Here is a 26,692-nt window from a genome sequence, read left to right on the forward strand (position 1 = left end):
ATTGTACCCACAGTCAAGGCCAAAGGACACATCCAGGTGGCCTAACAGGACGAATGCTGGTGAGGCAGTGCCACCTAATGGCTGCTGGACAGAACCTGTGTCCTCTACCTTGGGAACGTGGCCGACTCTATATCCGTTTACTTGGTGGGTTTTAGATATAGGCAGCATAGACAGTGACCCTGTTACTTGGCCAAGGTCAAAAAGGCCTGTTATCTGAACCACTCCCTTAAATGCTGATAGAAATGTGGCTGGACACTGTCAGGCTCATTTAGAATCAGTGGTAACCACTCAGCCTGCCCCCCTAAAAAGCCCATGAATTCAAGGTACCACAACTAACAGAGCAGCATGTGTTCTGTTTAAATGTATCTCTTCTTTTTCTTTATTTTTATTGCTGACACTCACAGATGTCTTCCTTTCCCCCACCTCTGCCTGGCTCTCCCAGCCCCCATTCCCTTTCCCCTCTGCCCATCACCACACTGTTGTCTGTATTTGTGAGTTATACATATATGTTCTTTGGCTAATTCCTTCACCTTCTTTCATTTAGCCAAGGAAAGAGGAAATAGGAACTTCTTAGACTAACTTCTCCTATAACATAGCATTTGTCTGAAAAAAGAACTTCAAGGAAAAGTCAGGCTGAGACTCTATTTCCAAAGATTAACTTCGAAGAACAGTGATGCCTGAATTGAGGGATAACGTTGCCTCCATCTCAACGTTACATGTAGATCTAGAAAAAATGTCTTCTTCAACTCTTTCTGCTCTCACCATGAGTTGTTATCAACAGTAATGTCTATTTAAGCACCAAAAATACAAAGGGGTATTGTTTATTGGGTAAACTCATGAAAACTTCCAACTTTATTACTTTCACATTTCTTTTCTGGAAGAAAAACATAATGTCTAGCTCTGATGAACACACCAGGCTTTCCACCTCTTCCATCCTCTCTCCCTGCTGCTGATCTGGTCTTTGTCTTCCAGACTTCCAATTTCTTGATCTTTACCTCCTCACTACCACTCTTGCTGCATTCTGTCAGACATACTTGCATGATGCTGGTTTTCTGGAACCCATTCATCCACCTCCACACCTCCCCTTCCAATTTTTAATCTCACATCATTCCAGTCAGCCATTTTGTTTTAATCCCCATTCTGGACACTAAGTGTAGTTGAGGGCAGAGGGGAATCACATAACTGAGTAGATTGGATTGCAGCATGTACATGTTATCTGATTCCACCTCGCTTTGGTACACTGAGCAATTCTGTCAATTGTCTCCCTTGGCCTATATTAAGCTTTCCCTCCCTTTTCAAACCCCCACCAATCCACACCCAGATTACCTGTTACCTGCTTCACTGAGATAAAAGATGACCTCCATCTGAATGTCCTCAGTTATTCTCCCTAAAGCCTCAAATCTCCCTTCTTCTCATGGTTCTCCTGTTTTTCCTGTCATTCAACCAGAAGTCTTCTGTAAGGCTAATTTTTCCTTCAGGGTTTTATTCTATTTCTTCCTTCTTCAGGCACTTAATCCATGGATCGTTGTCTCTCTTCACATATTCCATCTATCCCTTAGGCATCATCCTTCCTTGATTTAAAAATACTTTTCCCTTGAACCTTTTTGCCCTTCAGATAGATTTCCATCCTGCTCCTCTTTGCCAAACTTCTAGAAACAATAGTTGTAGCCCATCACCACATCCTTCCATCTCTAGCCCTCTACTCAATGACTATCAGGTTTTTCTGCCACTATCCAATGGCATTTGAGCTCTCTAAGGTCGTCGGCAGCCGTCCGTCTCGAGAGACGATGGTGTAGCTTCTTAAGAGTCTATCTGCACTGCCGAGAATGGCTGTGCAGTCCGACTCGGGAGTGACACGGTATCTGTCTCCTCCCGTGTTGAATCGACATCTTGCGATGACGCTGGAGTGTCCTCTCCAGTGAAGCTGAAGCTACAGAGCCTGGGCAGGGTGATATGGAGGGTCTGCTGTTGCCCATGCAGCAGACCCCCCCTCTCTTCGCAGCTGAAGGGTCCAAGGGAAAGACGGAGTCAATACAGCTTGGCTTCAGGTGCGCCGCAGGAGTTGCCGGTGTTGACTACAACGTCAAACCGCCTTAGGGACTCCGGCTCCGGATTTTCTGTCGGGGTTTACTCCCTTAGCCTTTCCCCTGAAGAGGTATGCCGCAAGGCAGCGGAGGTTTTTTGGAGTCAGAGTTTTCCTTCTCTGATGTACCCTGACTGGAAGATCGAACCAGCGACACTTAGCTCGCAGGCCGACGCTCAATCCACTGAGCCAAACCAGCCAGGGGTGCTCTCTAAGGTACCAGTAACTTAATTACCAAATCCAATTACTTTCCCTTGGGTTTCACCTTTTTCTATCTTTCCTTAGAATTCAACCTTGTTTACCTTTCTCTATGAAACTCCTGCCTGCACTGACTTCCAGAATGATAAGCCCACCTTATTCTCCTCCTTCCCCCTCAATCATTCCTGCCCATTGTCTCTGTCTTATTTTTCTTAGGGTTACCTCCAAGGCAACCATGTGCCCAGAATACGGGGTACCAGGGAACAGCACAAATAAGAATCTCTGCCTCCACAAAGCTAACATTTTAAAGGGACACGTAAAATAGCATAGTAACTAGGCAAACTATTTCATATTTTAGAAGACAAAGCAGGTATGATTAGTATCTCTATTATAAATATGAGGAAATAGAAGCCTAAAGAGAGTAGATCATTTGCACAAGAAAATATAATCTGCATTGGGATTACTTCTATCCAGAGCTCTGACTCCCAAACTGACACTCATATTCACTGTGTTATACGAAATCTCCGATGCCTAATGAAAAACCCTTGGAAAAGGAACCCCCAGATAGAAAAGGATTCTGTACAGGAAACCTTGAGTTTTCCCTCAAACTTTGCCTTTCCATGACAGACCCCATGTCTGGTACAGAATGGGCATTTAACCAATATTTGTTGAATGAATGAATTGAATGAGCAAATCAATAAATAAATTATTTGCTGTGTGCTGAAGCTACACAGATGAAGGAAATATGCTTCAGTCCTCAAGGAGCAAGTTTATCTCACTTGCCAAATATGTACACATACAAAATTCAGCATATTCAAAAATAAGTTCTTCATCTTAATTTAAAAAATCTTGTCCACCTTCTTACCTCTTTTAGGTTCCCCATCGCATTTAACTTCAGAGTCACCTCTCTCTCACACCTCCTGAGTCCAAGGCCTCCTTTCCCTTTGCACTAGCTCTTTTCTAGGTCATGACCTTACCAGCTCTCACCTGGAAAATCACAGTAGCTTCCAGACTGGACAGTACAGTTCCAGTCTGTCCTGTCGACCCCCAATTCCTACCCATGTTACTCATTCTCCATCTGTCCCCAAAATTATCTTTCTAAAATCTGTATAACCACATGAACTTCTTTTCAAAAACATTGATTGTTTCCCACCTTCCTCTAACCTGGCAGTCAAAGCCATCCACTCTCAAGGCTCAGATTCCATCTCCGATTTTCCCTAAGCCACACCCTCTGGTCTTAACCTAACCTCCACACACACTTGCCTCAGTCTCTTCAGTTTATTCTCTGCTCCGGAGCAGGCACTGCTCTCTACAGCCTCAGTGTATATGTCTAGGCTGTTCTCTCCTCCTGAAATGCCCTTCACCCAGTCTGTTCTATATCTCCTCTTTTTTTCTCTATATGTCTCCCAAGTTGGAAACATCATCCCTCTTCTTGCTTCTCTTAATGAAATTAATCCATAGCATTTATTATAGCACATTGGGTAGTCTTTCTCATGTTAGAATAATTCTTATCGATCTCCTTTGTGGGATTTTCAGGTTATAGACTCTGTCTAAGTCATCTTTATAAAGCCCATAGTACTCAGCTCAGTGGTGGTTGATTGGCTTGGGAGTAAAATATTTTGTCAATAAGTAAAATGAGCATAGCATGATGCTGATGGGGAATGACTGAAGTGAAACCAGATTTCAACAAGAAGAAAAAAAACCACTTTGCATGAAGAAATGCCAGTCTTCTAATTATCACTGTGTCTCAACCTCATCAGTCCTCCAGCAAATACACTGTCTTCCAGGAAACCCCTGTAATTTCTCCACAAATGCAAAGCCATGTTCACAGGGAAGAATGGTAAGAGGAGTTTACCACTTAAGCTTAATTCGCCATCACCACGATAAATACAACTCAATGTACATGCCTGGCAGACAGTAGGTCAATAACATCAACACTCACACAAAGGATGACCCTAGCAAAGAACAGACTAAGCTGGAAAAACTACAAATACAAACTTTCAACTTTTCCAATGCCAGTTTTTGAGCCACCCCAGAATATGGTCTTTTGATTGGTAGAAAAAGGGGAATTGTAACTTCAAGAGGACTGAGGCAAAGAGGAGGACCCACTACCACCAGCTGGTCACCAGCCAGTGACTTTTCATATTCTGCAACTTTATATTTGCAACCTGGATGCTGATGAGATGCCTTCATACCTCCTGGCTTGACCTGTAATTCCTTTCTCCCATCCCTGGCCACACACGGGTGGTCGGCCTGCTCCTTTCTTGAATAACTCATGTGTTAGTTTGCTAAGACTGCCATAACAAAGCACCACAGACTGCATGACCTAAATAACAGAAATTTATTTTCTCTTAGCCTAGGGGCTAGAATTCCCAGATCAAAGGATCAGCCAGGTTGTTTCTTCTGAGGTCTCACCCTTTGGTTTGTAGACGGCTACCTTCTTTCTTTGTCTTCATGTCATCTTTCCTCTGTCTTATCTGTGTCTTAATCTCTTCTTCTTAGAACACCAGTCTCATTGGATAAGGATCCAACCTAATAACCTCATTTTCATATAATTACCTCTTTAAAAACCCTATGTCCAAATATAGTCAAATTCTGAGGTCCTGGTGGTTAGAACTTTAACATATGAATTGGGGGAGGGGGAACACAGTTCAGCCTATCACAGTTCATGAAATGGTGCATCCCCTTCGGATCTCTGACTCTGGCTACTATTCATATCTCTGACAGAAATAGAGGAAGTAGTGACCTGGATCCCAAATTCCTGAATCCTCTATAGCTTATCAGCTTAATCGTGAAAAGAAACTAGAAAAGATGATCCCAGAGGAAAGAGTTCCAAGAACGGTATATATTTGCCTGATGTGTTCTCTCTATGTCAGTGACCAGCTGGGGTTGGCTAACAGGATAGGGGGAAATCTGGAAATACTGGGCTATCACTCTACAAAAGAAACATAACAAGAATGAACCACAACTCGTGCTTGCTGGATGCCCTGGCACTGACCTCAGCACATTCCTTGAACTCACAGTCACCAACCAGGCAGCTTGGATCATTTCTGAGGCTTTACACAATCAAACCTAGCCCCCAGCAGAACATCATCGCTAAAACTCCTAACTCCTTTTTATCCTATATTTTCTCTAAAGTTCATCTCCAACCTTGCCCCAAACTAATAATTTTACTGCACAATTACTGATGCCAGGTTAAAATGGCTTATCAAAAAAAGATAACAAAATTTTCCTTAACAAGAACCCAGCTGATCAAAATTTTGATTAAATTTTTGCACAAGTTAGTGTTTAAAGAAAAAGTCAAAGGACAATGAAAACTAGTAGATATTGGAGTTTTTAAAAAATAAACTTCTAGAGACTGTCCGAAGATCAATCCTTATTTAGCCCAATTTCCTTCAACTCCTTCATGTAAAATATTATACAATGATAACCCTGAGGCACTGTAAAATTCTTAATCATCAAAAATGCAATTATGCTCACTATACTGTAATTACTAAGAAAAGTAAGTGTACTCATACATTTTATAAAAATTTTTCTAAAACAAGGAAATGGTAGGTTATGTGTGTTGGAGAGCGGTTTCTAATTAACATTCAATTAATCAGAAATTCAAGAAACCAGAAATCCCATTTCTTAAATATTCCATGAGCACTTGCTATGTGCAAGGCATTGAACTACTTTCCTTTAGAAAAGTGCAAGAAACACCATTTCCTAATTGATAGAAGGAACACCTTTCTGGAAATAAAATTTAACAAATGACTTCACTCTGGATCTGCATATCAAGGGAAGTCATATAAAAATATACAAAGTTTTTAAAATTTTCTAGATATTTTAGGCACCTAAATATGAATGAAATAGCAATAATAGTTTTCAAATCTGATCTTATGAAACCATAAGGTATTTTTCCTGCCATAAGAGTGTTTTAACTATAATATAGAGACTCAGTAGGAACAGATATTTTATAGTGCAAGTGACCAAAAACTCAACTCAGATTGATTTTATAAGGGAACATTGCTGAGTTGTAGCTGAAAAAGCCAGATGAAGCTATGGTGAAATCGGATCCAGCACGGGGAAAGGGATTGTCAAGGGCCATGTTTTTCCTGTTTCTCCCTGGTACTGACTTCCTCCTAAAGCTGCCAAATTCCAGATCTCGAATCCTCATGTTTTAATATCCAGAGGAAGAAAGGTCTCCTCCTACAGCCTTTGAGAAAAAGTGTTGCACTTTTCTTTCCCAGAAACTCCAGCAAATGTCTCCTCAGGTCTCTTCGTTCTTGACTGGTTTAAAGGTCCTTCACTGAACCCATCACAGTGGCCAGAAGAGATGGAAGTCATCTGATAGCATAGGCCAATCAGGGGCTACCCTGGAACTGGGGGTAAGTTTAATCCTACCCTTAAAAATGAAGAAAAGTGGTTTCCAAAGGAAATTCTGGGTGCTCTTAGAAAGAGGAAAGGGAGAGTTGTGGCTATAACATAAATAAATGAATATCTAACTAGACCCACAAATACAAAGCAAAATGAGGGTTTTGCTTTTACTTCCCAGTCTTGGCACCAGGTCAACAGCAAATTTCCTATCAGTAGTTTCTTGACATGTTTATTTAAAGGAACTTTCATGAGTGTGGAGTGGGAGGATAGAGATAGCAACTTAAAGATGCCCATATTCCACTAAAACTTAGGCATACTGAGTCAAAACATCAGACATTCTGAGCATAATTCTCAACTGGCCCTTTGGGATAATAGGAATAAAATGATTAAGCTTTCTAGTAATAATAGATATTGGGTGTGTGCTTACTACTCCAAGGACTATTCAAAGCTCATCACATGCACTGAATCATTTAATCCTCACAACAACCCTAGGAAACTGATCCTGTGATTAACCCCATACTACATATGAGGAAACTGAGGCAGAGAGAGGTTAAGTAACTTATCCAATCTCACACCAGTAAAAGGTAGAAAGGGCATTATTTGCACTCAGAGGAAGAAGGGGTCATGACTCAAGGGGCCTGGGCTTTATTCTGGAGCATGGTTTGCCTGCTGGTGGCAGAAACTCTTTGGGGTTAATAATTCATGCTGTCACTTAAATCTACTCCAATTCAGCTTCAGGAAATGTATTCCGGGTTCCTATAGCGAGAGCACTATGAAAATCCTGGAAGTCCAGGTCAGCCTCGTGGACCCAGCAAGAGCACCTTCAGTGACAGGTTAACGAAGCAAGGATGGGAGTAGCAGGGTCAATGTGGGCAGCTGAGAAATCTCTTCCTAGAGCAAGAAATTGGAGTGAGGAGGACCAGGTCAAAAGAGACCACAGTGGCCTCTAAGGAGAAGAGCCGTGCAGCCAGAAAATGTCAGGGAGAGGCAGACATTCGGGGACTCGGGCCCTACCCGAGCTGCTGCTGGCTAGAAAACCTAGAACCCTCATTATCATTAACTGCACTTTGGAATTTGTCCCTCCAGCCAGTTGACCTGGGAAAGTAAAGGTTACACATTATAGGACATGATTAAAGGAAAAGTGTTATATTAGCAGGAGTCCTAGTCATTAGCATGATTTCATTTTTTAACAATTCTATTTTTGCCCAATGGCGGAAAGCAGGGATGAGATTCTAGAATAGCAGTTGTTACAAAACACAGTATCCCATTAGATTACTGCTGTTGACTCACTGCAAATATAGCAAATACCAAAAAATAGAGACTTCAGTCCAAATGAATTGCAGGTTTTGACATGCACCACATAGCTTCCCAGCAAAAGCCACAGCAGGGTGAGACAGCCAGACACCACGGTGTGGGGAGGAGGGGGGCCCAGGGGGGGCGGGGGGCGGTCAGGGGAGGGAGTGGAGGCAAAGAGAATCTGAAGGAGAAGTCATTGCAACTAAAGACCAAATGTTAAAACCAAGAGTATCAGAGGCTCATAAAAACTCCTCCTGCCCCTTTCCATACACTCTGTCTTCTGCAATCTTAAATGGTTAAAAGAAAGGTCAAGGAAAGAGCAGGGAGTTTCTGCCTTAGTGGAGTAGCTCCCTTCAGGCCTCCCCGAACAATTGCTGGCTGCAGTGTGCCACCTAATGGTGACACCAGTTGCTTTAGATTGAAGTGCCTGGCTGCACTTTTTAAAAATCTAAAGTTTCTCTTCTCTCTAATTTAAGTGAAAGGATAAGAGCATGAATAACTTTGTCACAGTTACAAACAGTAGCTTTGTTTTAATGTTTTATAGCTCTAATAAAGACCTTGAGTATGCCTCTAAATGTTCAAGTTCCAATGAAATATCAATGATGTGAGATGACAGCTTTAAAAAATGTGTAAGTACATTACTATGCTGAATGAATATAAAAACCTAAAAAGGCTAGCTGGGCTTCATTTACTGCTTTCCTTCAAGTCCAGGAATTCCAGGCTGTTTCCTGGCACCTTTATTTTCTCCACCAGTCTTATGTTTTAACTACTAAGTGGCAGCCTGCCGAGTTCTAAAACCAAACCTGTTAAATGAACAGTTCTTCCTTAAGAAATGCATCTTCCTCATTTCTCCATCCACTTATCTCTTCTCTACATTTTATGTGCACATCTTTATCAAGATACAGTCTTTGAGGGCTGTGTCTTTGAGCACCTGTCCTCACTCAGATCTGATGTCACGGGGTGAATTGTGAAGAAATTTCTATCACAATTACAATCAGAGTAGAATTACCAGAAGAGAAAAGGGCTAAACTCCTCAATACTAAATAAGGAAAAATAATAGAGGATAAGTGTGTCCAAATCACAGGTAAATTATCATTGGTGGGATAGAGAAAAGGTTGTATTACCAGTAGTCTGTGGTTGTGCAGCTCCACCCCTTGGCAGGTGTTGAAAGTAGATGACTATTTTTTAACATTAGGAGATATGAGAGAGAGAGAGAGAGAGAGAGAGAGAGAGAGAGAATTTAAGTGATGGGAAATGGAGGACGAATGAAAGAGTAGTGAAGCCGTTTGGGGATTTTGGAGGTTTTTTGGCAAAGAGATCATGATAGCAAAATTGTGAAAGAGACAGTGATTTTTTTCATATGATTTTCTGACCATTGCTTTTAAAACAACTGCAATGAGATTAAATTCAGTGCCTCAAAATAGTAAGATGATGCAGTCAAAAGATGCTAAAATCAAACCCTATGACTATAAACTGGCTTTTCATCCTTACAGTTCAGCTGTCTCTTTCCACACTGGTAAGTGCTAAATGCTCAGAAGACTACCAGTCATGCTTTAGATTCCAAATGCCTTGTAAACTAAGCAAATCACCCAACATGTGCAAGATCCACAATGACATTACACGACAGTGTCATTAATACATTTATATGCCCCATCCCTAAAGGCCAGATAAATGATATTTAAGAAAAGTAATATCTTGGTTGAAAATAATGATTAGTGTTTCCAATTAATAAGGTAACGAAGGCCAGTAGGGGCGGGGGGAGGAGTGTAGAGAGAGGACTGGCGGGTGTTGCGTGATGACTTCTGCCTGCAGCTGAGTGCAGCCCCTGTTGAATTTGTTGCCCACCTTCCAGGGGCAGCACTTGGCTGCCACACCTGTGCTGAACCCAGAGGCTCGCTCAGCAAGGAGGCGCTGTGAGTGGCCAGCGACCCTACCACAGCGCTTTGTCCAAGTTGCAGCTTATGTTTCTGTCATTCCAGGTATGAAAAGTAAGCTGACGGAGCCAGAGGTGGCTTTTCATGAGCTCAGGAAACCTTTGTCCATTGCACTGGGCTTAACGCTCATTATGCTACAATCTGGACTTCCTTGGAACGCTATTTCACAAGGAAATTTTTGAGAATTTTAATAATTATCAATTGTTTCAAAGGTTGCTCTTGGGGTCTAGACTGGAAATACTGACCTTTTCAACCCTTAACTATTTTAAGCTTAGATTTTAGGCCTTCTTTCTAATTGATAAACTCATCATCATTTGAGTCAATAAAATGCTTTTTGTTGTGGAGTTTAGTAACGACAACTCCAATGGAAGAGTCCAGTGAAATACCAAAGCCTACGTGAGGAGTTAGCAGTTCGGGGGCCTGTGTTACCTCCCCAGTCTCCTACATATCTTCAATGAGGGGTGGTGCTCACACCTTTCTCTTGACATAAAAGACTGCTCTTTGATTGCAGATCTTAGATCTTTAAGTTTTTTTAAATACTTAAATTTTTAAATATTTACAGTTGATCATCCCTAATAACACAGGAAAACCTTTTAGGAGCTGCTTTCACCCAATCCCCTCCCATCTGTTCGCATGTTGCATTCTCTAATCCATTCACCTCTTCCCTGTGGGAAGATGCTCACAATGAGTAAATAAATGGGCCTCAACCCAAGCTGCACATTGACATCACCTGGGGCTTTTACAACCTAGTGATACTTGCTCCTACCCCAAAGAAATGTTTATGAGATCATGTAAGTAAAAAGTCAATATAGTAAAGGAAAATACATAAACATCTCAATTTTGCTTAATATACATATGATTTTAAAAGATATAGAGGTATAGGTGTCTATACTATAAAGGTCTTTTAATTATTCTGGATGGTAGGATTATTTTTTAATTCTCTTTCTTATATATATATTTTTTGCACCTTCCAATTTTCCTATGTAAAAATGCATCATCATTATAATCTCTAAACAAACAATAAGTTATTGTTTCTAAAAAACATAAAGAGAGACCTGAGGTGGGCTCTTGGCTGCCTTGCATTGCGCCCTGCTGGCCACCTCGCGCACACCACTGCTGCAAGGAATAGGAATCTCTGACCCATCACATTAGACCAGCTGTGGACGCAGAAAAAGAAGACGACACAAGAAGGCTGAACTGAGTAAAAACATTCCTTTTTTTTTTTCTCTCTCTTTTTCCCTTTTTCCTTTTTCTTTTCTTCCTGAAAGAGGAGGGGAGGAGGGAGGAGGGGAAGGAAGGAGGAAAAAACAAACTATATCCCTAATATGTTTTATATAATCTTTCCTTCTTATCCCTCTTCTTCAATTGTTGTTTATTTGTTTGTGGGCCTAGTTTAGCCTCCCTTTCACTCTAAATAAATAGATTATAACTACTATTTAAATCCAATACTATATAATTCCACTTTCCTACTATATTCTGCACTCTTCCCCCTTTTTTTCTATAGTTATTAACATACAACGTAATTATTACCTACTGTCTTGCACAGTCTCATCTATTATTAACCTATTATCCCCTCTCTCAAAAATCATATTTTTCCTTCACTAAAATAACCCTTATCTATTTTTCCTATAGTGTAAAAGCTCTAATCTCTCTACATCTATATTAATACTGGCTCGTTGGCTGATGATAGCAGGATAGAGGGTGGGGGATATTTTTGAGAGTGTGGGTGTCCTGCTGGGGCTGTGTGTTTATGTTTTTAACAGCATCTCCACAAAAGAATTCGAGATAAAGTGGCTAGAGTGACTCTCAATCAACAAGCCAGAAGGAATATCCTAACAACAACAAAAAAAAATCTGAAATATAACCAGACAGCATAAACAAACGATATAAAAGGTACCCCAAGAACATCAGGCTCAGAAGATCAAAGAGACTGCACCACTGAAACCCCCAGATCTACCATAAAAAATCTCATACCACAAAGGTGGGAAGGCAAAGCAGACAAATCCAAATCACAAAAAGAAACAAGAAGAATCCAACATGGTAAGACGCAGAAACAACCTCTCAATGAAAAGAAAAGAGGAATCCCCAGAAAGAGAGGTAGATGGAATAGACATAGCCCAAATGTCAGACATGGAATTCAAAACTATGATGGTGAAGAAGCTCAATATGCTCGAAAACCTCAAAAACAACTATGACAACCTCCAAGGAAGTTACCAACAGGTCCAAGAAAATTACAGGGAACTTGCAGAGAACTACACCAGCATAAAAAAAGACATAGAAACTATCAACAAGAACCAGGAAGAAATGAAGAATGCAATCTCTGAACTGAAAAACACAGTAGAATCAGTCAAAAGCAGACTAAATGAAGGAGAGGATCGGATTAGTGAGTTAGAGGATAATGTAGGTAATAATTCTCAAATGATACAGCAAAATGAAAAAAGATTGAAAAAATATGAACAAGATGTAAGGAAATTACAGGATAGCATTAGAAAAATTAATTTAAGGATCATAGGAATAAGAGAGGGAGAAGAAAAGGAGCATGGAATTGAAAAACTGATAGGAGAAATAGTGACAGAAAATTTTCCGAACCTGATGAGAGAAAAAGTTATGCAAGTCCAAGAAGCACTGAGAGTTCCAATAAAGAGGAACCCCAAAAAACCCACTCCAAGGCACATCATAGTTAAAATGGCAACATTCCAAGACAAAGAGAGAATCCTAAAAGCAGCAAGAGAAAAACAGCAAATAACTTACAAGGAAGCTCCAATAAGGCTATCGACCGATTTCTCAACAGAAACATTACAAGCCAGAAGGGAATGGTCAAAAATATTTCAAGCAATGAAAAACAAAGGCCTACAACCAAGAATACTCTACCCAGCAAGGTTCTCATTCAAAATAGAAGGTGAAATAAGGAGTTTCTCAGACAAAGGAAGACTAAAAGAATACATCTCCACCAAACCAGCATTGCAAGAGATGCTAAAGGGAATATTCTAAGAAAAAGGAAGAGAAAAAAACAAAAAAAGAGTAGAGGAACAGAGATACAAAAGGGAAATGAATAAATACATGTCAATAATAACCTTAAATGTAAATGGATTAAATGCTCCCATTAAAAGACATAGGGTAACAGAATGGATAAGAAAACAGGACCCATATATTTGCTGTCTACAAGAAACACACCTCAAAACAAAAGATTTACATAGACTGAAAGTAAAGGGATATAAAAAAATATTCCAAGCAAATGGACCTGAAAAAAAAGCTGGGGTAGCAGTCCTCATATCAGACAAAACAGATTTCAAAGCAAGGGCAATAAAAAGAGACAAAGAAGGACATTTCATAATACTTAAAGGAACGATTCATCAAGAAGATATAACACTGATAAACATATATGCACCCAACATAGGAGCACCCAAATACATAAAGCAAATACTAGAAGACCACAAGAAGGATATTAACAACAACACACTCATAGTAGGGGACTTCAACACTCCATTATCAACAATAGACAGATCATCAAAGCAAAGAAACACCAAGGATATACAGGCATTGAACAACACACTAAACCACAGGGACTTAACTGATATATATAGAACTTTTCACCCCAAAGAAGCAAAATATACATTCTTTTCAAAGGCACATGGGACATTTTCAAAGATAGACCACATGATAGGACACAAAACAAGCCTCAACAAATCCAAGAAAATTGAAATCATATCAAGCATCTTTTCAGACCACAATGTCTTGAAACTAAAAATCAACCTCAGGGAAAAAAATCAAAGACACCCAAACTCATGGAGAATGAATAACATGCTCTTAAATAACGAATGGGTTAACAATGACATCAAAGAGGAAATCAAGAAATTTCTAGAAACTAATGACAATGAACACACAACAGCCCAAAACCTATGGGACACAGCAAAAGCAGTCCTAAGAGGGAAGTTCATAGCAATATAGGCATATCTGAAAAGGCTAGAAGAATCTCAAATAAAAAACCTAACCATAAAGCTACAAGAACTAGAACAGCAACAACAAACAAAGCCTAGGGCAAAAAGAAGAAAGGAAATCATCAAGATCAAAGCAGAATTAAACGACATAGAAACGAAACAATCCAAAAAATCAACAAAACTAGGAGCTGGTTCTTTGAAAAAATAAACAAAATTGACAAGCCTCTAGCCAGGCTCATTAAGAAAAAAAGAGAGAAGACCCAAATAAACAAAATCAGAAATGAAAGAGGAGAAATCACGACTGATACCTCAGAAATACAAACAATTATAAGAAATTACTACAAACAACTATATGGCAAGAAATTTGACAACCTAGTAGAAATGGACAGATTTCTAGAAACATACAACCTTCCAAAACTGAATCAAGAAGAAGTAGAAAGTCTCAACAGACCAATAACAAAGAAGGAAATTGAAACAGTAATCAAAAATCTCCCTGCACACAAAAACCCTGGACCGGATGGCTTCACAGGCGAATTCTACAAAACATTTAGGGAAGAACTAACTCTTACCCTCCTCAAACTATTCCAGAAAATTCAAGAAGAGGGAAAAATCCCAAACTCTTTCTATGAAGCCAGTATTACCCTCATCCCAAAACCAGGTCAAGACACAGCAAAGAAAGAAAACTACAGGCCAATATCACTGATGAACATAGATGCTAAAATCCTCAATAAAATTTTGGCAAACAGGATCCAACAATACATCAAAAAGATCATACACCATGATCAAGTGGGATTCATCCCAGGAATGCAAGGATGGTTTAATATTCACAAATCAATAAATATAATACATCACCTAAACAAAATGAAAGACAAAAATCACATGATCATATCTATAGATGCAGAAAAAGCATTTGATAAAGTACAACACCCATTTATGTTGAAAACACTCAGCAAAATGGGAATAGAGGGAACATACCTTAACATCATTAAGGCTATATATGAGAAGCCTGAAGCCAACATCATACTCAATGGACAAAAACTGAAAGCATTCCCCCTGAAATCAGGAACTAGACAAGGTTGTCCACTCTCCCCACTTCTATTCAACATAGTGTTGGAAGTCCTAGCCACAGCAATCAGACAAGACAAAGAAATAAAAGGCATCCAAATTGGGAAAGAAGAAGTAAAACTATCACTATTTGCAGACGACATGATAGTATACCTAGAAAACCCTTTAAAATCCACTAAAAGACTACTTGATATAATAAGTGGATTTGGCAAAATAGCACGGTACAAAATAAATATACAGAAATCTAAGGCATTTCTGTACACCAACAATAAAATCTCAGAGACAGAAGGCAAAAAAGAAAATACCATTTACTATAGCAACAAGAAAAATAAAGTACCTAGGAATAAACTTAACCAAAGAGATAAAAGACCTGTACACTGAAAATTATGCAACATTGAAGAAAGAAATTAAGGAAGATACAAATAAATGGAGGCAAATACCATGTTCTTGGATGGGAAGAATCAACATCATCAAAATGGCCATACTACCCAAAGCAATTTACAAATTCAATGCAATCCCTATTAAAATACCAATGACATATTTCACTGACCTAGAACAAATCCTCCAAAAATTCATATGGAACCAAAAAAGACCCCGAATAGCAAAAGCAATCTTGAAACAGAATAACACAGCAGGAGGAATCACAATACCAGACACCAAACAATACTACAAAGCCGCTGTGATCAAAACAGTCTGGTACTGGCATAAGAACAGACATATAGATCAGTGGAACAGAATTGAAAGCCCAGAAATAAACCCAGGCCTCTATGGTCAACTAATCTTTGATAAAGGAGGAAGGAACATAAAATGGAGTGAGAAGAGCCTCTTTAACAAATGGTGCTGGGAGAACTGGACAGGGACGTGCAAAAAAATGAAACTAGACCAACCAACTTACACCACACACGAGAATAAACTCAAGATGGATTAAAGACTTAAATGTAAGCCGTGATACCATAAAAATCCTAGAGGAAAACATAGGCAGGAAAATTTCAGATATCACACGTAACAATATCTTCATGGATACATCTCCCAAGGCAAGAGAAATAAAGGAAAAAATAAACAAATGGGACTACATCAAACTAAAAAGTTTCTGCTCATCAAAAGAAAACATCAGCAAGATGAAAAGGAAACCAACCATATGGGAAAACATATTTGCCAATGACATCACAGACAGGGGACTTATCTCCAAAATATATAAAGAGCTTATACAACTCAACATCAAGAAAACAAACAACCCAATTAAAAAATGGGCAAAGGACCTGAACAAACACTTCTCCGAAGAGGACGTACAGAAGGTCCATAGGCACATGAAAAAATGCTCAACATCACTAGCCATCAGAGAGATGCAAATAAAAACCACAATGAGATACCTCCTTACACCTGTCAGAGTGGCCATCATCAACACATCAACAAACAACAAGTGCTGGCGAGGATGTGGAGAAACGGGAACCCTGGTGCATTGCTGGTGGGAATGCAGACTGGTGCAGCCACTATGGAAAACAGTATGGAATTACCTCAAAAAACTAAAAATGGAACTGCCATTTGAACCAGTGATTCCACTGCTAGGATTATACCCGAAAAATCCTGAAACCCTAATTCAAGAGAACTTATGCACCCCTATGTTCATAGCAGCCCTGTTTACAATAGCTAAGTGCTGGAAACAGCCTAAGTGCCCATCTGTAGATGAGTGGATCAAAAAACTGTGGTACACTTACACAATGGAATACTATGCAGCAGAAAGAAGGAAAGAACTCCTTCCATTTGCGACAACATGGATGGAATTAGAGAGAATTATGCTTAGTGAAATAAGCCAGGCAAAGAAAGAAAAATACCATATGATATCACCCAATACAGGAAACTAAAGAGCAACACAAACAAACGAACTAAATAGGCAAAGACTAGAATTGTAGTCAGTAGGGGGGAGGGGGGAGGGAGAAAAGGGGGATAAGTAAGGAAAGGGTCTAGTCAAGGAACGTATATGAATGACTCATGGACATGGACAACGGGGAGGGATACAATTGTGGGAGAAGGGATGGGCTGGGAGGGGGGAGCAATGGGGGAAAAATGGGACAACTGTAATTGAATAACCAAAAAATAAAATTTAAAAAATAATAATAATAATAATAATAAAATAAATAAATAGCAAAAAAAAAAAAAGAATCATTCTTTGAAAAAGGAGAGAACATGAACATTTCTAGCAATAATAACACAAGATAGAGCTTTCTCTTCTCTGTGCGTGTGGTAAAAAAAAGAAAAAGAAAAAACATAAAGAGATGTGATATATATAACAAGGGAATATTACTCATAAAAAGGAATGGAATTTTGCCATTTGTGACAACATGGATAGGTCAGGAATGTATTGTGCTAAGTGAAACAGTGAAAGACAAATACCGTAGGATTTCACACATATGTGGAATCTAAAAACAAAGCAAACAAACAAGAAAAAAAAAAAAACAGAAATAGACTCATAGATACAGAGAACAAATTGGTGGTTGCCAGAGGGACAGGGGTGAGAGGATGGGCATAAAAGATGAAGGGAATCAAGAGATAGAAACTTTCAGTTACAAAATAAATAAGTCACAGGGAAGCAACAAACAGCATAGAGAAAATAGTCAATTATACTATAATATAATAATTGTATGGTGACAGAGGGTAACTAGACTTATTGTGGTGATTGCTTCATAATGTATATAAATATTAGATCACTGTGTTGTACAGCTGAAATTAATGTTTTAAGTCAATTATACTTCAAAAATTATAATAAGTGTTCAACAATGAAATGAATTGTTGTTCTTATAAAACATCATGGTAAACATTATGGTTCTTATTAAACTTAATGCTCTCATTTGGCATTTTTCCACATTATACTATTTCCAAATTATATTTCCTCAGAAAAGTTTAAATAGATTCTTTTGTGTTTAAATTATGTCTTTATAAAATTACCATTTCTTTGTGTATATTTAAGCTCTTAAAACTACCTTTTAAGTGGAGTACAGTCATTCCAGCTGAGGTCCCTGGTTGTTATGACAATTTATTTCTTATCTCTGCTACCCTGTGATCTCATCACTTTAGCATTTGGCAGCATCTTACTCGAATTGGTTATGTAGTGATGCAGAGAAGCTTTGAACATTCTTGCCTTTATATAATATTCCTTAGTAAAGAGCTTGTCCTTTGCAATGTGCCATTTGAAGAAAGTTCAGAGGAGGGAAGATAAATAATTCATAAAAAATAACAAGAGAACCAACTTGCCTAGGTAGATCTGAGCATAAACACATATGCCACAGCTGAGTGATGAATACGATTTGCGTAACATAGTGAGTATTGTATCTAAGAAGCCAGCCTAGGCTTATCTTTTGAAATATACAGAAAAATATTGTTACCATCCCATCATTCATGTATTTATTCATTCGTGAAATATTTAAAGAACCTCTCTTCTGCACATATAGGGGACACCAATTATGTATAATAGTCACTTTCCTGAAGAAGGTAACATTTTGGGGCAGGGTAGAGGGTTCAGAGGGTTGTCACAGGGAAGTGGCTGCCTAGCCAAAGCCAACATTGTTCAGCCACCCCTTGAATCCAGAGGTGGCCATGTGATACTCGCCATTGAAATGAGAATGAGTATGATATGTGTGCCTTTCAGATAAGTGTTTTTAAGAAGTCAACATGCTTTCTACATGCCTTCATCTTCCATCTGCTGGAAGGTGAAGCATCTAGGCCCTAGATGAGGGCTGAGCCCCACAAAAGGAACATGAGTCCCATGCTGTGGTGGTTTTGAAATAAGTCCACAGATTCTTTGGTACTTTCCCTTTGAAGGTTGGCACTTAATCCCTACCCCCTTGAGTATAGTTAGAATTAATGACTCACTTCTAATACATAACATGTAGAAATAATCGCAGGTGTGACTTCCGAGGGTAGGTCATAAAAGATGGTCTACACCTTGCTCTCTCTTGGGTCTTACACTCTGGGGAAGCCAAATGCTCTGCTGCAGAGATACTCAGTGGACAGGCCCACATGGAAAGGCGTTGTAAGTTATATTGGGAGTGGATTTACCAGCCCCCAGTCAAGCTTTCATGTGACTAGATCCCTAGCCATTAGCTTGACTGCAACCTTCTGAGAAACCCTAAAGACAGAATCACCCAGATACATGTGTCCTGCATCCTGGACCCATAGAAATTGTGACATAATAAGTGTTTTTTAAAGCAAGTTTGGGGCTAATTTGTTATGCAGCAGTAAATGACGAACAGATAAAATAGACAGATAAAACTAAAGTAGATTGATAAAACTAATAAATCCTTGAATCAACATGTGGAGAATAGCCTCCAACCAACCAGAAATATCACATTGGGCTCTCATGTTAAGTCACTAAAAATCAGAGGTTTGTTTGCTGGACAAACTAACATATCCTTAGCTAATACAAGAAAGTTACATATATTCCTACTCAATCTCTCATGTACCACAATGTTTAGCACTTTTAGGTATTCAATTAATATTTATTGAAGTAATAAATGATTATATGAAAAAAAAAAACATGCCCCAAGGAGGTTCAAATTAAAGAGACACTGAAGATAGAGAGCTCTATCTTTATTTGTGAGAACAGGGAAATTTTTCATGAGACTGGTAATATGTGAACAGTGCCTTGAAATGAAAGAATGTTGAGAAACACAATTGGGGAAAAGGTATCCCCACCTGGAGTAACATTCGAAACACAGACGCAAAGAAGGGAAAACCTGGAGATAAGTTGAAGGTTAATGGATTATACAATTCACTGCAACATTGAGCAATAAAGAGAATTGGAGGTTAAAGTTAGAAAAGAAGCCTGGAATGACACTCAGACAACTTTCAATACAAAGGAATGTGGTTCTAATTTCTAGGGCCATTGATTCAAGAGGCATGAGCAGAGCTACACCCGACTTCATGGGTAAGATGGATAGAGTCAGAAGAGGCTAAAAACACTGAAAATATTAGAAGACTGCTGAAGTAAGCTGCGGTAGGTCATGAGGGTCATTCTTCCCAGAGTGGAAAGAAGGAACTAGTGTGAGAAGCACAGGACTAGCTTAGGTCCTGTCCTTGGTTTCCCATGCTGATGACAGCTTTGTCTTGGACAGTCCATACTATTTTTCTATATGACTAAATTCTGTGAGCATGGAAGAGATTATCTTTCACATAAAGTTAAACCGTGAGATATTGAGTGTTTACTTTGGTATCATGAGCATTATGTTCTAATACACTGAGCTAAGTAGTCTTTGAGAGAGACCACACCTGCATCATAGACCAGCCTAACAAGAGGAAAGCCAAAGATAGAATATACTATATTGTTCTGAGAAATTCCAGCCTACATTTGGCTCAGCTCAGAGAGGTGATTGGTTCCCCTCAAATAGACCAGCTGTTCAGTCCTGTAGAAAAATGAGCCAGCAACAGGGAAGACAAGAAAAGTCATCTCAGGGTTTAAGGAATCCTCATGCATTTTCAAACAAAGATCCACTCTTAGATGGTTTCATGTCTGCCTCTAGCTTTCTTTCCAGATCTTTCTCTCTACTGTGCTGCCTCTGCTTACTAGTCTTTTGTGACCATTTCCTGTGCCGAAACTCTTCCTAAAACTTTGGTCTTCCTAGAAGCTGGAATGGTTTCATCCAGTGAAGCATCCTTTTCCCTGTTTCAGTTACAGAATTGCTCACCATGCCCCTTTCATCTTTCTCTTAGGGGCAGAAGTCACCCGGGCCCACACTCAGGGCTCTTCTGCAGAAGGAGATGAGTATGTTGCTGCTATATTTCAGCTTGCTTTGTTAAAAACAACTCTAGGCACTACAAAGTGTGTGTTATTAATATGCATATGTGATATCTTTGAGGCAGAGCTGCCTTTAAGGTGTATTTTCAGCAGGACAACATTTTCCCACGTGAGGCGGTAAACAACAGTGAATCATATGTGTGGGAGGGAAAAGCCTGTGGGGTATGTACAGTACTCACTCCCTTTGTGGCTCACTTCCCTCTCCCCTTCGCCCCCCTCCCACCCATTTTATTAATGGTTTCTGCAATTACTGGTAACATTCCCTTACCAGTGAAGAAAAATCAGTGACTGTCTGACAGATTGTCAGAAGGGGAGGCAGGAGAGAGGGTGTGTGTGAAGAGAACCAGGGGGATTGCCACAGCAAAATGGAGTTTCTGAAGCCAGGGGGATGCTAGGATATGTGGACGTCAGAAATCCCAGTGGGTGCAGGATGCTGTGTGTTATAGCACCTGGCATTTTATAAATGAAAAGGAAGCTCTCAGAACAGGGGAGGACACCCTGAGAGCACATCCAACAGGACCTAAGATGATGCTTCTCAAAATATTCCAAGTGGGAGGCCCTGGGAAACTTGTAGCATATTTTTATACACTAATTACAGGTTAAAAGAGATACGTCATAAGTGTGATGCAGTTGGTTCAACTATCCAAGGAATAGATATGATATTTTTCTTTTTTATTTATTACTTGGTATGCAAAAGAAAAATTTCATATTATAGCCAGAAATGGAAAGAGCAGCCTCTGAAAGAAATGTCACATTAAATAAGTAAACAAATAAATATATAGTCCCTAAGAGGAGCATCAAGAAATGCTGTTACCACTTGACTTGGGTTAGCAAATTTGACAGTGAAAATGTCAGCTAAATACAGCTGAGTTCTTATTCACGTGGTATAGCAGAATCCAAGGCTGCATACAAGTTACAATAGGTTGGTATGATTTTGCCCATCAGAATGACTATCTTGCACCTGAAACCAAAAGCTAATATTGTGATTCAGTAGAAATAGAATATTTCTATTTATTTTCCTTTTTTTAGTTTATAAACAACAAATGTTCAGTGGATATTATATTTTTATATTTTATAAAATACTTTTATAGGGAATGGTGGGGCATAAGGAGATATTTGTACTTCAAAAGGGAAATCTCCATCATATTTTGTGCATGCAGCATTTATATCTTATCCACTATTATGTTTAAGTGGAAAAACTGGTAATGACCACCTTAATAACATTTGATGTTTTCCTACCTACTATGCTTAGAGTTAGACTGTCTGTGAGTAGTTCTAAGACATATGTGAATATAGCATACTAAAATTTCATGAACTACATTTGGTTCCATCACAAAGTTTTGCCAATTAAGAAAAACATGTCTAGGTTTGCAATAGGACTTTAGTGATGACTCATATTTTTTATTTTATTTCTTAGTGACTTTAAAAGAATGTATAGGTCATGACAATGTACTAGAATCTTCTTTTCAATTCTCTACCTTCTGAAATCTGTGATTACTAACAAACCCCAGAAAATTCTCTCACCCGCACTTTTCCTTCACAGGTACCACGGGCACACACACACACACACACACACACACACGCACACACACACACACACACACATACACACACATCCTGTTGCATCATGCTCTCCAGCTGGTAATGATCCCCACAGCCCCAAATCCCTTTAGAAGAGCGATTACTTTCACCACCTCTCTCAGGAAAGCAGGTCTGTCAGCTGCACAGCTTTCATCCTCTCCTTTCCTTTCCCTTCCTTTCCTTTCATTTTCTGTTCCTCTTCTGCACGGGGACTGTGATGAAATTAACATGTCAGCATGTTTTCTCTCTGTAACACACAAACACGCACACATAATTGCAATATACAGACAAAAATATGCGCACATTATGTATCTGTACATACAGGCAGACAGGGAGTGAGGGAGAGCAGTGTCAGCCTCCTGCTCTCTGGTCTTTGGCTCTCTCAGATGATCCATATTCTCTAAAATCCCATCAAGCTGTAAGAGTCTGTTGCTGTAAATTCTAAGTTCTGGTATACTCAGCTCAACAAATACACATTACAAAACCTACTCTCAGCCCCATCCCCACTATAAAGCAGAGAATTGGAAAGTCATATATCATCTTATACCCATTAGATTGTTTAAGAAAAAAAACCCTAAGTCTTACAGTACTGAGGGCTATAGAGAAAACAGATTAATGTGGAATCCCATAGATGGCTTAGTGGGAGAATAAATTGGTAACCCAATTTCAAAACCCATTTGGCATCGTCTTGCCAAATTGAATAATGGCAGACCCTACTTTTATTTTCCTTTTTAAAGAAAGGGTATTTTATTTATTTTATTTTATTTTTCAATTATAGTTTACATTCAATGTTATTTTGTATTAACCTCAGGTGTACAGCATAGTGCTTAAGTAATCATAGACTTTTAAAAAGTGGTCCCTCCAATATTTCAAGTACCCGGCTGGTACCATACATGGTTATTACAATATTATTGACTATATTTCCTATGCTGTGCTGTACGTCCCCATGACTATTTTGTAACTTACAATTTTGTAAGTACTTCTTAATTCCTTCACCTTTTTTACCCAATTCCCTAGCTCCCCTCCCCTCTGGCAATCATCAGTCTGTTCTCTGTGTCTATGAGTCTACTTCAATTTTGTTTCAGGCCCTACTTTGAAATGTACATACCCCAAATAAATGCTTACATATGTTTCAGTCCATGCCAGCAAAATATAAAAGCAAAAACAATAAACAAGTTAAATGTCCATCAGCAGGGAATGAAAAGAACAACTATAGTATTTTCACACCACAGGATATTACATAGGAATGAAAATTAATAAAGTACATGCAGCAACATGAATACATTTTGGAAATATAATTTTAAATAAAGAAAAGAAATTTCTAGAAACCTGCAAACAAGACTAAAAATTTTTTTTAATAGAACTTAAAAATAAATACAACTGAACAGTACTTTTTAAAGAATATATACATTGAGATAAAACTGTCTTTAAGGTGAAATACAATGCATTGATAAACATGAATGTTAGGAGAGTCATTACCTATAGAACAGAAGCAGGGCCTGGGGTAGGAAAACATGCACAGCAAGATAGAAATTTTCAAACCATAACTCTTGAGTTGGATGGTGGTTTGTGGGTTTTTGTATGATTTTTAAACTATCATTTTTTTACATAATACCATTTAATAAGTATCAAATAATAGAGTAAAATAAAATAATATTAAAAATTAAATGTTCTTGATCTTTTAAATTAGTATATAAAATTAAAGTAACTATGCAACATTAGTTTTATTTACACTGTATTGTTATTATTCTTTAAAAACCATAATCAGTGTAAGGCATTGTGCTATGCACTGTTGAAATTCAAAAAGAAGGGCTCTCTTTGTAGGACCAGCTGTCTAATAGTAGGACGGGGACATCAAGCTGGGGACAGATACAAGGAAGTAAGAGTTGTAAGAGGGGTCAAGGATTCACTCACTCAGCTGACATCTGGTGTCAGGCACCCAAGCTAACCTCAAGGATGAATAAGATAAAACCCCTCTATTGGAAGACTCCACAGATTAGCACAATTGAAAGAGTTAAGCAAATAAAGGCGACACATGGCCACACATTAAATCTGGGAGACTTTGCCTAGAGAATGGTGTCATAGTCCTCAAATATGCAAGATGTCACTCATAATTCTGACCTACTTTCCTGATACCTGAGCTGGCCTCATCCTCCAGGTCTTCTCTCTCCTTACCATAGCACTTTAGGTTAAATGTTTGCAAATGACCCAACAGAGTCACCCTCTTCCTTGGAGCCTAGCTGTGCCCAAGAACATTGAGGATTCTGAGATGACATCAGCTTAAAAATGCCTGGCCTGGTGTCACAGCCATCCCCTCTACACATCATGACATAGGCCAGTTCCTTCCCTGGGGCGGCCTCTGGAGTGTCTCTCCAGCTCTTGAAAACTAAGAGGCTTTTGAAGTCTGTCCGCTTTCTCTCTCACTCTTTCAATTCCAGCCTTTGCAACTCAACTCAAGATCTGGAGAGCACCTTCTGCCCCAAACGCAGTGGGAGACACAACGGTGATGCAAGGTCAGCCCCACCCCACAGGGAGCACATTGTTCAGAGAAGGAACCTCTCAGGCAGAATGAGGCACCGAATGCCCCGGGATATCCATGGAGAGAAAGACTCCATCTTTGGGGGAGTTGGAGAACTCTTTGTGGAAAGAGTGACATTGGAAATAAACCTTGAAAAAAGGCCTCTAGCTCTCCCCAAAACCCATCTGAATCTACATGTGAAGATTCAGGAACAACCAGATTCTACAACATGCCATATCCCACTATAGGCATGGAGTCCCCATTACAAAATTTGGGAGAGACTATTTTGTCAATTTATCTAAAAAACTCTGGATCTCTGCTTTCCAAACCTACCTCTTCTCTCACAAAATTACTGGTTCCACACATCTTCTATTTAAACACCCCTTTATTCTTTTTGCATTATTTCCTTCTATACCCCATTCAGTACCCCAGTATCTAGATGCCTGTCACCCACTGCGCTATCCTTACATTAAATGGTGGGAAAAACTGTACCTCAACAGAAGGGTTAAGGGGGCTGGAAGAAGTGCTTTGCCATTGGCTTTGTTGCCAAGGACTGGCCTTCCAGTAAAATTAACAGTCCTCCAATTTACAGAGGAAGCACTAAAGTAGTCACTAAATGCCAACCCAACACTTGAAAAACATGTCAAATTTTATTTGTACATAAAACTTCTACCATAAATGTACCTAAATGACTACTAAAAAGGCCAAGAGGAACAATCATTAAGTAGATTGACAGACTGGCTGCCGAGAATGGACAGAGAGGGACTTATAAAGGCATCTGGTAGCCAGGAACTCACGTGCAACTCATGAGTCCACACCAGCCAAGTGGCACTAGCATGGGCTGCCTCTTGGAGTGAAAGTAATAGGGCTGGATATGATAGGACATTTGTTAAAATGAAGAGAGCACCGTCTAATTTAAATTTGGTCTCATCTCAAGTCCCAATATATTTAAACTTATGTAAGAGGAATCAGGGAGAATACCCTAAAAAAACTATGTATGGAAAAAAATAACTTGCAACTTATTTGCATTTTTCTTAGTCATTGTGGACAAAAACAACAATGTTAATTCTCTGATGAGTGAATATGACTAAAAACAATCATCCAGATACCCAAAGACTGTAAAGAACTCAGATTAAAAAAAGAAAAAGAAAAGAAAAGAAAGGTAAGTATTTTGGATATCTGAGATATTGAACTGTAGGACTTTCTACTGCCCCATGGAACATGCTAACATAGATTCCTAATCCAACTTGTCTGTGAATGAGCTGATTTTTCTACCTTTTCTTACTTGCAAAAACATGTTTTCAAATAACGTCTAACAGAATCCCTGAGCTAGTCTTGCAAAAAAGTGTTATAGAATCCAAATACACTTCACACAAGTGGAAATTACAAGATGTCTCTCTTGTTCTGTGGGGAAAAAAACCCACCCACCAGTACGCCCAATGTAAATTCAGGAAAAAGAGGAAAAACCTATTAAGTCAGATTATATCCAACTCAAGAAGAATTTATTAATTACTACCTCATGGCTGCTATAGTGCTTTGTTACCTTGAAAACTACTTAGCATGTCTTTTCCCCTAACATCACAATGAACAAAAGACTTTTGTGACTTGGATGCAAATGAAGCTCTGGAAGTGATGACTGTTATGTTTTCTGATAGCTCAGACATCACCCAAGTTCATCACTGACAGACGTGATGCCTTTGCATTCACAGTCCAGTCTGTAGGCCCAGCACACAGGAACAGAAGTTCCTGCACAGCAACACATTTGTCAAAGACACTTCATAGATCATTCAATTTAGGAAAACTACTAACACTAGCCTACGCTCTGTTAAGATTAATGAGCAAAAAAAGTTATCAATGTTGTGTTGACTTTAAGGACTTTTTAAGGGGATAGAGGGCCCCCATTTGGTATAATATCTGAACATTATACTGAAG

General features: G+C 39.0%; 1 long non-coding RNA gene across 1 annotated transcript in view; it reads right to left on the minus strand.

The window, feature by feature from the left end:
* LOC150002721 (uncharacterized) overlaps nt 1–26,692 on the minus strand; it is a 254,741-nt gene that overhangs the window by 95,469 nt on the left and 132,580 nt on the right. The window contains exon 2 of the long non-coding RNA XR_016512724.1: nt 22,356–22,489. This is a non-coding gene — a long non-coding RNA (uncharacterized LOC150002721). The remainder of the gene's footprint in view (nt 1–22,355; nt 22,490–26,692) is intronic.

Source organism: Furipterus horrens, unplaced genomic scaffold (genome assembly GCF_987537825.1).
Source record: "Furipterus horrens unplaced genomic scaffold, mFurHor1.1.pri manual_scaffold_8, whole genome shotgun sequence".
Taxonomy (NCBI): Eukaryota; Metazoa; Chordata; class Mammalia; order Chiroptera; family Furipteridae; genus Furipterus; species Furipterus horrens.